Below are 12518 nucleotides of genomic sequence, written 5' to 3'. Positions count from 1 at the left end.
ATACTAAAAAGTAGCCTCCAAAAAGAAAATCTAAATTAAGAATTTCGTGCTACTTACAAACTCCTCATTAGTTTTCCATATCACGCTCCTAAGTTGGTTCATGTCGGGTATTGTGTCTCCATCTAAGTGCAGGCGTCTATAAGCCGCAAAAGCCTGGCAATGACATTTGAAATGCTCCAACGTCTCACCATCTTCCCCCCATGCCCTAAATATGCTTTAGTGAGCTCATTGGCCATTTTTGCTAAAATTTTGCCATATTTTCACATGATGCCCTATTTCTCAAGTAAATGGCCCACTGTGCAAACTGGGAAATAGTGGGCTAAAGCCGTTTACAGGAAATATAATGGGGACTACGCTGTTTCCGAGTCTATTAAATTTTTAGCTCTAAGTATTAAGGAAACCATGATATTGGCCATATTTGGCAAAATTTGGTAATTTTTCCTTATGATGCCCCATTTCTCAGAGTAAATAACCCACTGTGGTCAACTGGGATGCAGTGGACTAAAACCGTTTACAAGAAATATAATAGGGACTACGCTCTTTCCGAAGAAAAAACTTGGATACACTTCGTACCGGCTACCCTGTAGTACCAATATTTGCAACCTTCGGGCCACAAGAGTTCTTGACGAGTGCAACACGCTCTTATTCATCAATACAATAAACAGTTGCTCATTTAAGTTAGCTTTGTCATTTGGAGCCAAAACGTGTGCCACCAACATTTGAGGAAACCCAGAAAATTAACGACTCAATGGAATGCCTTGATCAATGGAGTAGTTTTCAATAAACCATCGGCCTAAAAAACGCACCAAAACATGTCACACATAAATTTTAGGTTCTAAATACTAGCTGTCAATGGCAAGCCAAACGCTCTGTCTCTTGCTATGGATGCCACACGAAAAATGTCAAAACGCCATGAAAATGTATCTGTAAATACAACAAATGAAACGTTGAACGCTGCTGACATGGTAAATTCATGATAAATACCCAGTCAACAATTCAAAAAAAGGCACAAAACGCCCAAAGAACCGCTCCAAACAACATCTGTTGACGACTGTGGAAAAGTGGGTGGAGGAGGAAAATTAGTTCAATTTGAAAGGCAACACACACAAAGAAAAAAACGAAAACCCATAGTTGTCAACAAATTTAATTGATTAACAAATTTAAAAGTTGCAGAGACCAATGAAATGAATTTCAATTCCTGCTGCGTTTGATTTCCCAGGCAGAGCAAGCGTCATAAACATAATTCACCTTTCAATGCGAGTAACTAGGGAATGCAGCATGTATTCAGGCAGTCAGTCAGTGAGGCCTATGGCCAGTAAGTTTCTTTGTGCCTCCGTGCTGGTTCATTGGAAACAACTGTCAACCAGTCGACAATTAAATTACGCCCTAATTTTGGCGTCGAAGTGGAAATGTGCGTTTTTGTGACATTTCGATACTTTTTTATTACTATCTCCGTTTTGTCGCGCTCCACCGCCACTCCAAGAAGTAGTCAGCCGCCCTCACTCACTCAATTGACTTATGCACATACCCCAACTCCAAATGGGCGCTGTTATGCAGCAAAGGCACATGCTGCGACAAATTTCATGCTTGATCGAACTTCCAAAGTTGATATTATTTTCAAATTAAAAGTCGGAAATAATTCTAAACTTACAAGTCTGCCATCGATAACTACGAGGGTGGAATAAAACAAAAAATGCCGTTTTGGTGGAAGAGAAAACAAACGGAAATTTGAAATTTTACATTTGAATGGATCACATAAATTTGTATCTTTCCGATAAAGCCAAAAGGATAATAATAATAATAATTTCTATGATATGGTACGGGGGAGATGAACATCTCAGGCGCCAACTAGAAGAGCACCTAGGGGATTACTAAAGAAATAGTTAAAAGAAGAAAATAAAATTTTGTGCAGGATATTTTAAGAATCTAAAAACTTTTATAATATAAATAAAAAACCCTTTGGAAAGCGTTGGGGGTGACGGCTTTAAGATTAAAAAGCGAAATTTAAGATTAAAAAGCGTGTTAGATATACGAACGAACGCAGGAGCGATCCACCACCTAGTGAAACTATCTTGTGACTCTAGCTTGTGATTCTAGCTTATGATTCTAGCTTGTGACTCCACCTTGTGATTCTACCTTATTGTTGTTGTAGCAGTGTGTTATACACTGAGGCGCAACCCTGGTCGATGAAGAACTCCATCGGTTCAATCCTTTGCGTACAACCGGCTGCCATAGAAGCGATCCACCACCTAGTGAAACTACCTTGTGATTCTACCATGTAACCCTACCTTGTGAATCTGCCCTGTAACTCTATCTTGGGATTCTACTTCGTGATACTACCTTGTCACTTTACCTTGGGATTCTACTTCGTGATACTACCTTGTCACTTTACCTTGGGATACTACCTCGTCACACTACCTTGCGATTCTACCTTGTAATACTACCTTGTGACACTACCTTGCGATCCACCACCTAGTGAAACTACCTTGTGATTCTATCATGTAACTCTACCTTGTGAATCTGCCCTGTAACTCTACCTTGGGATTCTCCCTCGTGACACTACCTTGTCACTCTATCTTGGGATACTACCTCTTCACACTACCTTGCGATTCTACCTTGTAATAGTACCTTGTGACACTACCTTGTGTTTCAACCTTGTGAACCTAACTTGCAATTCTATCTTGTGATTCTATCTTCTAACTCCTCCTTGTGACACTACCTTGTGATTCTACCTTGTGATTCCACCTTGTGAAACTACCTTATGACTCTACATTGTGAAACTACTTTGTGAAACTACCTTGTGATTCTACCTTTTGAAACTACTTTCTGGCTTTTACTTCACCTTATTTTTTAATTGTTGTAGCAGCCACATTTTCATGTGGAGGTGGCGATCCTCGTCAAGTTCCTGTAGGTCAGCAAGCCCGTTCCGGTCCAAAAAACCGATCGCCGTGGGAACAAGATGGCCATTGGTTATTTAAAGGGGCCTATAACTCGCCTTGTCATATTGAGGATCATAAGCACTCAGTATTTGTGCATCTCACAGAGACTCTCCGCTCGATACCGCTGATTGTCCGCGACTGCCGTTGCAGCTACTCCGTATGGAGCATTCCACTATCAGCAACCTGTGGACGCGCCCGTTAGCTCGTGACAGCAATGAACACCACACAGATCGGACCTCAATGTTCCTGTGTGATGCTCATAGCTATCCCGTGCAGGGCTTCACCTTATGATACTACCTTGTGAAACTACTTTGTGAATTTACCTTGTGGAACTACCTTGTGAACCTACCTTGTGAAACTTCTATGTAAAACTACCTTGTAAAACTACCCTGTGAAACTACCTCTAGTGAAACAAATATGGAAAACTACTTTGTAAAACTACTAAGTAAAACTACCTTGTGAATCTACCTTGTAAAACAACCTTGTGAATCTACCTTATAAAACTACCTTGTGATACTATTTTTTGAAACTATCTTGAGAAACTACCCTGTGAAACTACATTGTGTTACTACCATCTAGTATGACTTTGTGATACTACCTTGTGATTATGCCTTCTAAAACTACCTCGTTATACTATCATGGGATTCTACCTTGTGGAACATATACAGAAAGTGTGCTGAGGACATGCAGTTTTCCTGACTGCTATCATTCCGAACATGGTGGCGACGAGTATCAGAATTAGATTATGAAAGCAGTTACAAGGCTGAAGAACAATACAGCAGGCTCTAATGATGAGCTTTGAAGGACCGAAGACAACTTTGAAGCCACCACACCCAATACAATTGAAAAGTAACCACCAAGAACGAAAGACAATCACAGCGGTCGGTGTGTGGTAAACTCTAGCATTTCGTTTTATATGCAGAAAATCTTCGATCAATAATCTCGACTCTAAAGGGAAATAAACAAAGACATAGCTTTTACGTTAGCATTCTGTAGAACCATCTACCGATGTGAAGAGAATGCAGAAACTAGAAACAGCAGCATGGTTTGCCAACTGATTTGGGATGGAAAACGGTCCACCATATCTTAATTTGAAATCCAATCCAATCTAATTATACTTTTTTGAGTTTAAATAAATTTATACCACCTTTCCAGTGTACCTTACCCAATTTAATGATTTTTTTACTCCTTTGCATGATGTTGCTCTACGAATTGACTAATTATACAATAAGTCCACTCATCCTGGTGCCATGCAAAACACAACACGCAAAAGCATTAAAGCTCCAATGAAAACTTGTAAAATTGTTATAAATAACATGAGGAGGCTCTAATAGAGAGACATGTTTCGAAATCCCGCAGTAGAAATGCCAATACTTAATTGCTAGAAATCACACATAGTTATCGACAGCAGAAAAGCCACTAGGCAGTGAAAACATAAAAACTAAACTTCTAGTTTGGCAGTAGAGTTAGAATGACTTTAAAACTCTACCGTCTTGCAAAACTTCAACATTCTCATAATTTTAGTATGAGTCTCCATTTGAAAGTCGTTAACATAGCTGCCCTGATAAAGACGGCAACGTGAAAGTTTGCAAAGACTTTGAAGCCTAACAAGCAGCAGGCAAAACGACAATAGTTTTGCATGTTGGCCAGCAAAGAAGCCGAAAATTACCCGAATGTATTTAAGGCAAAAGTTTAGCTATGAAATTTTCCCTCAAATCGTTTGCATGCAGTTAAATACCCTAGTAAAACACGCATCCAATATCCCATAACACGGCTAAAGGATACCCATGAAAACCCATTCAACAAAACATGAGAAGAAACGACAAAATCACCACAACAAGTTGCAATAATTGCGAAACTGGAGAAAACAACAATGCCCACTAGCAGTAGCATATAACCACCAAAAAATGGGCATGCAACATGGGCCAATGCATAATGCATCTCATCATGGGATGCCATAAATAAATCCAGAGCAGGACGACAACCGACCATAGCCCATGCCAACATACTCAATACTCAGTTGCCACACATGCAATCTGTGGCATAATTTCGGTCACTCTACCTACCACAACCGCCAAGCAATCAGCCAACCAACCATGCAGCTTTGGCATTAACAAACAGCCACTCGAAATACCGCCTGCAAGGAGACTGTTGCTAAAGTTTGAAATTTTGCTTTAGTTTTGCCAGACTAATTAAAGTTTAAATTCATCATTAGTTGCATTTAATTTTCAATTTTGAAATTTTACGATAAAAAATTATCACCCCAGTCAAAAGGAATCGCCAAAAGTCTCTAACCAACGCCATAAAAAGGAAATCGAAGAGATAAAAAATCAAACCCACGGTATATGAATTGAAGTGTGTGGAAGGTGAGTATGATAAGTCGGAAAAGAAAAATAATTCAATGGGGGGGAATATTTTGGACGAAGACATAATGAAATTGATAAGTCTGTAGGACAAATGTTAAATTGATAAATTGATAATAAGATAAGTTGCTAACATGTGATACCATCTTGCGGTACTACCTTGTGATACTACCTTGTAAAATTACCTTGTGATACTATAATGTGATATAACTTGTGATACTACCATGTGATACTACCATATGATACTACCATATGATACTACCTTGTGATACCACCTTGTGATACCATCTTGTGATATTACCATGTGATACTACATAGTGATATAACTTGTAATACTACCTTGTGATACTACCAGTGATTCTACCTTGTAAAACTACCTTATAACTCTACCTTGTGATACTACCTTGAAATACTTCTTTGAGTTACTACCTTGTGATATCATCTTGTGATACTTCCTTTTGATACCGCATTGTAAAACTACTTTGTGATACCTTTGAGGAATATTTTAGAAGAAAACACGATAATAACATGTGATACTACCTTGTGATACTACCCTGTGATGTCACCTTGTGATATTACCATCTGATATAACTTGTGATACAGCCTAGTGATACTACTTTCTGATACTACCTTGTGATACTATCTTGTGATATTACCATGTGATACTATCTTGAGATTATACCTTGTGATACTATCTAGTGATACTACCTTGTGATACTACTTTGTGATAATACCTTGTTATACTACCTTGTGATACTACCTTGTGACACCATATTGTGATACTATCTTGTGATATTACCATGTGATACTACATTGTGATATAACTTTTTTGATACAACCTTGTAATACTACCTTTTGTGATACTACCCCGTGATTCTAAATTGTGATGCTACGTTGTTAAACTTCCTTCTGATACTAAAATATCTTGTAATATTACCATGTGAAACTACATTGTGATATAACTTGTGATACTACCTTTTGACACCACCTTGTGATACTACCCTGTGATACTACCATGTGATACTTCCATGTGATACTACCTTGTGATACTACCTTATGATACTACCTTGTGATACTACCTTATGATACTAAATTTTGATTCTTCCTTGTGATACTACCCCGTCATTCTAACTTGTGATGCTGCGTTATAAAACTTCCTTGTGATACTACCTTCTGATATTAGGTTACACTTCTACCTTCTTATACTACCTCAGTTTCACATTAAGATCTACTACCCCGTGATTCTAACTTGTGATGTTACGTTGTTAAACTTCCTTGTTATACTACTACATTCTGATACTCTCTTGTAATATTACCATGTGATACTACATTGTGATATAACTTGTGATACTACCTTTTGACACCACCTTGTGATACTACCCTGTGACACTACCATGTGATACTACCATGTGATACTATCTTGTGATACTACTTTATGATACTACCTTGTGATACTACCTTGTGATACTACCTTTTGATTCTACCTTGTGATACTACCCCGTCATTCTAATTTGCGATGCTGCGTTATAAAACTTCCTTGTGATACTACCTTCTGATATTAGGTTCCGCTTCTACCTTCTTATACTACCTTGTGATACTACCTCAGTTTTGCATTAAGGTCCACCAAGCCCTTCCCGCGCCCAAATATCATATAATCCACATACCTTATAATCTTGGGTCTTTTGCAGAGATCTTTGCTTCAAGGCGACGGTCCATTGATAGAACCTTCCCTGAATGTTTCCCTCGATTTTCATACAATTAAGATAAGAGAAATTTGGTAACCTTAAAAATCTTTTAGAAATCTGCCTACTTATCACTCCTTTCTAGCCCTATATGGCCACAAAGCAATTCATCTAAATGTGATTTGTTTTTCTGCGTTTTCCTTTAATTGCCAGTTTAACGACTTTGACATGAGTTGTATAACAACACACAAGCACGTGAAACAGGCTCAATCCTAAAGTGCGTGTTGAAAGGCGGCGGCAGCATTAGCAACAACTGCAATAGTGCCTGTGGTTGTGGTTGCAATGTGCCTATCTGCTTCATGTTGCATATTTATCTGCCACGCTGAGGCAATGTAGCAACACATCCTTGGGTCAATCCACAAAATGTCGTCTCTTTCTCTGCGGTGCAGACGTTACGCGAACGCACTTTCAGAGGCTGTCTACTCGACACAACTCGACTCTAGTTGGGACACTTTGCATGCGTAGCCGCCAGAAGACAGACGGCTTAAACGCCGCATCGTGGCTTTAAGTACGTGTTTACATGTTGCTTGTTGTGATAAGCTGTTGCTGATAAACTTATCAAAATTAAAAACCCCCTAAACCGACAGAAGGCACTTTGGCAGGCGCAACAGCGCAAGAAAAAAGCGTACGACCAAAAAAAAAAAAAAAACGCCGCTGACAGTCGGACCGCTTGATTTGTTTATCAAATGACACATGTGTGTTTAGTGTTTCTCCAATGTTTTGCTGTATTTCTGTGGTTTCTGGTGTTAGCCATTGCAGTCTCGCCAGGCTAGGATATTTTTTTTTTTCCTATTTCCTTAAGCATATGTTAATTAGCGTTTTTTCTTTTTGGTGTTTCATCTTAGCGATGGCGATTGACTGCAATTCGCCACTTCGGCAACGGTCTGTCCTACTGGTGGTGATTGTTTCTTTTTTCTCGGTTTTACTTTCCAAACTGGGATTGTGGTGAAAAAAAATCTTCGCTGACATGTGGCAGATAGACTACAAACAACGCGACGGCCGATAATCACCTCAGAAAAAGATCCCACATTAATCTGATAGCAGTTTATTTTGCTTTTAATGCAACGTTGTTGCCATCAACTTAAATAGTTGTGTATTTTTATGTAAATAGATGATAAAATGAGGATAAGTGGATGAGTTTCCTCATAAAGTGTTGGGAGAAGATGGGTGTAAGCTGATTAAAAATGAAAAACAGGCAAAATTTAAAGCATTTTCTTTCAAAGAATATAAAATAAACAAATAAAATTTTTCTTAGGCTTAAGTGGCAGTCTGCCTCACTAAGACGTTTTCGTCCATTTTGAAACCAGAAGAAGGAAGATGCCATCTATCGGCTAAGTCAGACAAGTTCTCATAGAGGCTTGGTGCGAATGATCCTAAAACACTCACCGATAAGGAGAGAGGCTCCTTTAATTGGGCGCGGTGATTCGATGCACAGGCTATCCCAAAGGCTACACGTTTAGATTAGATTGAAAACGGCACCTCAGTCAGCCAAAAGGTGCGGTCACCTAGAGGGCATCCCATGCCCAAAAGAACTAAGGCGACCAATAGTAATACGGGTCCAAGAAGCTTTGCTATGTCACTAGAGGCAGCTTGGTGGGGGAGGACGGAACTCAAAAGATACTTCCACAGCAGCTGCTAGTGAAGCATTCATCGTAGAATCGTCTACACCGCAAATGTGCAGTTTCCTGAGGAAGAGTGTTTTCAGGGGCTTTCTCAACTGCCCCTGAATGGGTCAAGAAACTCATCATGGCAAGATCGAACGAATTTGGTGGATAAACTCCTCGCGGACTCAGAAGATGAGTCAAACGCAACGGTGGTGGAAAATCTGAATCTTGACTATGGTCCAATTTCTGCAAAGAAATCTCCAACATTGTAAGGCCGTCCTTGCGAATGTATAAGGTAAGAGTTTCCTTTCTTGCACTCTTCAAAATGTTTGATTTGAAGCTTAATCCTGTTCAGCTAAACACCAGGTTTTTTCCGCTTTCAGTAAATGGTACATTCTCACCTCCCAAGGAGGAAAGAAAAGAGCCACTTCCGTCATAGAAAGTTTTACGCCTAAGAGCTTCCTGAAGTATATCTCTAAGAGCACTGGGAAACTTTATCCAACCGTATTTGCCTCGCCATCAGCATACACGACTACTTTTACACATTTTTTTCGAGCGACAATAATATATTGCTAATGGCTATGTTTCAAATTAAAGGAGAAAGTATACCTCCTTAAGGAGTTCCTCTGCTGACCCATCTTTTTAAATGGTTTTTTAATTGGCAACCGCACCGACCAAAAGCACCAACGAGAAGGACTTGCGAGGGCAACATCGTCGAGACTACACCAGCCGAGCCCACATTAACACTCTCAAACACAACCATCGTCCAAGAAACGCTCCTACAGCTGAACGCTCATAAACAAGAGTCGAAGACGACAACCTACTCACCCTAGGCCACATACATAACACAAGTAGATTGTAACATAGAATTAAACCAATAAAGTCACCTTATTGTCAACCCTCGATTCTAATTAACTTGTGTTGTCACTTAAGGTTTGTGCGTCCTTAAGTTGACCCTGTACACGACTGATCTTACCTCAGCCAAAAACCACGTTACAGACCTAGTAGAAATATATCAGATAGAGTGGTACTCTTTCAAATCTTCATAAATGTACTTCACTTACAATTTGTTGTCCCTTGGCCATTAATGGAAGTTATGAATTTTCAATATTCCTATTTATGCACACAAAAACGCTTTTGGAAACTCTTTGATACAATATTTCAATGAAAAAATAATCCTGTCATAATCCCTTTAAGGGGTCCCCCTTTGACTTTGTTGTCTATTCATCATCAATGACACTTCAAACAGACAAGACAATATTTATTTAACCACACAGATGTGAGAACCCAAAAGACTCACAGACACACATTTCACACAGACAGATACATTTGTATCTTTGTTTAATGTTGACACATCCAAATTTGACACATCAAAGAATTTCCTTTCAATTTTCACTGGCTTTATGAAATTTGAATAAAAAATTATTTTTAAACTTAATGTCAAGTCATACCTCAACATCAAGCCAACCACCATTCATTCTTATGTTCAAAAAAAAAAAAAAAACAATGCCAGCATAGGAAATGAGGCTACAGGTTTTTCTCTCAGTTTAAATAATTTGACAGATGTCATTCTTACATGGAAACTTTCTTTCACGATAGAAAAAAAACGAAAATACCAAATGCAAACAAATAAATTGGAGAGAGCAATAACATCAACTTTACACCTGTATGTCAGTGTCTCTATGAAATTTGTTCAAAATTAGTAGAGCGATGGTGTTTTGTACATTTTTTTCTCTTTTCCTTTTTTCTGAGGTACATGGGAGATCTTATCGTCCCTTTTACAGCCGTTACTAATCAATTTTACGCTACACACAAATGTTGAGCAGAAGACATTAATCTCGAAAGAAAACATTTTTAACAACGAAAAAGCGAAATAATAATATAAAAAATCCAAATAGAAATGTTTAACAAAAGGAATTAATAAATGACAATGGGTAAAGATAACACGATAAGAGTCTGGGACCAAATGGCTTTTATGAATCTATTATTGTTGCTGAGACAGGGAGTTATTGCAGAGTCACCATAAAGAACACAATGCATATATTACTGTGGACACGAAAAGCTTTTTCGAAAAAATACATTATTGACAAATTTAGATTTTTTTATTATAATTTGTTTTTACTCTATCAAAATATTTACAAAATTACTTTGCGATCTACGTGTACCAAAGCGTGACAAACTAACCTTTTAGGGGCAACAGCACAACTCTATCAGCCCATTGTGTTTACATAAAGCAAAATGCATTGGTGTGGTTCGACCACTAGCAATCATTCACAATGGTAGAAAATACACCACAATCATCATTCAATATAAGCACCACGAAAAACAACAACAAAGAACCATTCGCATGTAACAAGCCAAGAAACGAACGTATTAATTTGTTTTTTGTTTTATAGATTTTGTAGCAATTCAGGATTTCTTAAAAAAAAAAACACCTACGCAGTTTTACTGCCAAGTGCTTTGGTCTCATAAGGCCCTCACTTTGTTTTGCAAATACATTAATAAATTCAAGTGTAAAAGGGATACCCTAAAAACGATCGTCTCAACACAAGCAACAACAACATTAACGACCACGACTTCGTAAAACAAGGCATTCGCATTAGAAAAAGAACGCAGCACTGGATTTTAGTGTTTTCATTTATTCCACAGACACAACGATTGGGAGGAGTCACAAACACTTATTGCATTGGAAAACATCTTAGCAGATGGTTGAAAAAAAGTTATTTCATTGTTTTGATGTTTGCCCCAGAAATCTAAAATCACTCGCGACACCGGTTAAATCAACCGAGCACACAAAACATACGATTAAAATTGAGATTTTGTAATGCAGGGTTGCCAACCCATAATTTATGGAGTGAAGGAAAAAGTTGTTGCTTATTTTCGTCAAAGATAGATGATTATAATTTCTCTCAGCATGGCAATGAGCGCACAATTCTGCCTCGGCATGAACTTAGATAACTCTCACATTTTTATTCTCACAAAATCAAAATCTTTATTTAATCTAATGAAGGGAAGTAACATTTTGGATTTGTGGGTATTAATGTCCATTTCAACCAAAATATATGTATAATGGCCTGGGGTGCCAAACTCCTCACTCCCAAATTAAGTCTTACATAGACAATTTTGTGTTTAAATTAAAAGAAATTTTATGTGGAAAATATGACACAGAAACACCCAAAATTTTAAGCTTTTTTTAGAAAGAATTAAAAAATTACAAAAAGCCCTTTTTCATTTCCAAAATATATTTCGAATGTGGGGCTTTTTTCACACACGTTTATGCTCTTCGGAAAAATATATAAAAAAATCCAACAAATGGAGCGTTGTACTCAAATAATGAAAAATTAAAAAAAAATTCCAAACAAATATGATAATTTTTCTTCTAAAACATTGATAGCAATATTCTTCTTCACATACATTTACAAAAATTTTTTTTTAACCTATATCAAGTAAGTGTACCAGTAGTCGGGTACAAATGTTAAAATTGATGAAATTTGGTTTTTACAATTAGAAATTTTGTTTTGTTTTAGATGTATTTACAAAAAATTTCAATTTATTTAATTAATTTTGTGAAATTTTAAATTTTTATAAGAAAATGTTTTTTATTAGTGGTCGGCAAATTTTCCAATGTTCGGTAAGACATGTTCCTAAAGACGGCATATAGTGTTTTAGTAAAGAAAATATTAATTATTGTAGAAAAAAGAGGTTTCATTTTATTAAATCTCATACATAGCGCGAAAAGAAGGATGGAAAAACAAGAATAAATTCCTCAACTCGCCCGAGCTAAAAATTAGATACCCAAAACCATAGGCATGTTCTTCAACTGAAGATCGGTAGATCGCATATAAAAGCTACATTCAACTAAGATTTGGT

At 37.5% G+C, this 12518-nt stretch overlaps 1 long non-coding RNA gene across 1 annotated transcript; it reads right to left on the bottom strand.

The window, feature by feature from the left end:
* Positions 1 to 754: 754 nt before the first annotated feature.
* On the bottom strand, positions 755 to 1636 carry LOC106082263 (uncharacterized). Its single transcript, XR_001220471.2, has 2 exons — positions 985 to 1636; positions 755 to 924 (listed from the first exon to the last, which is right to left on the bottom strand). It is a non-coding gene; the product is annotated as an uncharacterized LOC106082263 (long non-coding RNA).
* Between the last annotated feature and the right edge of the window lie 10882 nt (positions 1637 to 12518).

The sequence above is a fragment of the Stomoxys calcitrans genome, chromosome 5 (genome assembly GCF_963082655.1).
Source record: "Stomoxys calcitrans chromosome 5, idStoCalc2.1, whole genome shotgun sequence".
NCBI lineage: Eukaryota > Metazoa > Arthropoda > Insecta > Diptera > Muscidae > Stomoxys > Stomoxys calcitrans.
This window is presented reverse-complemented; position numbering and strand designations above follow the sequence as displayed.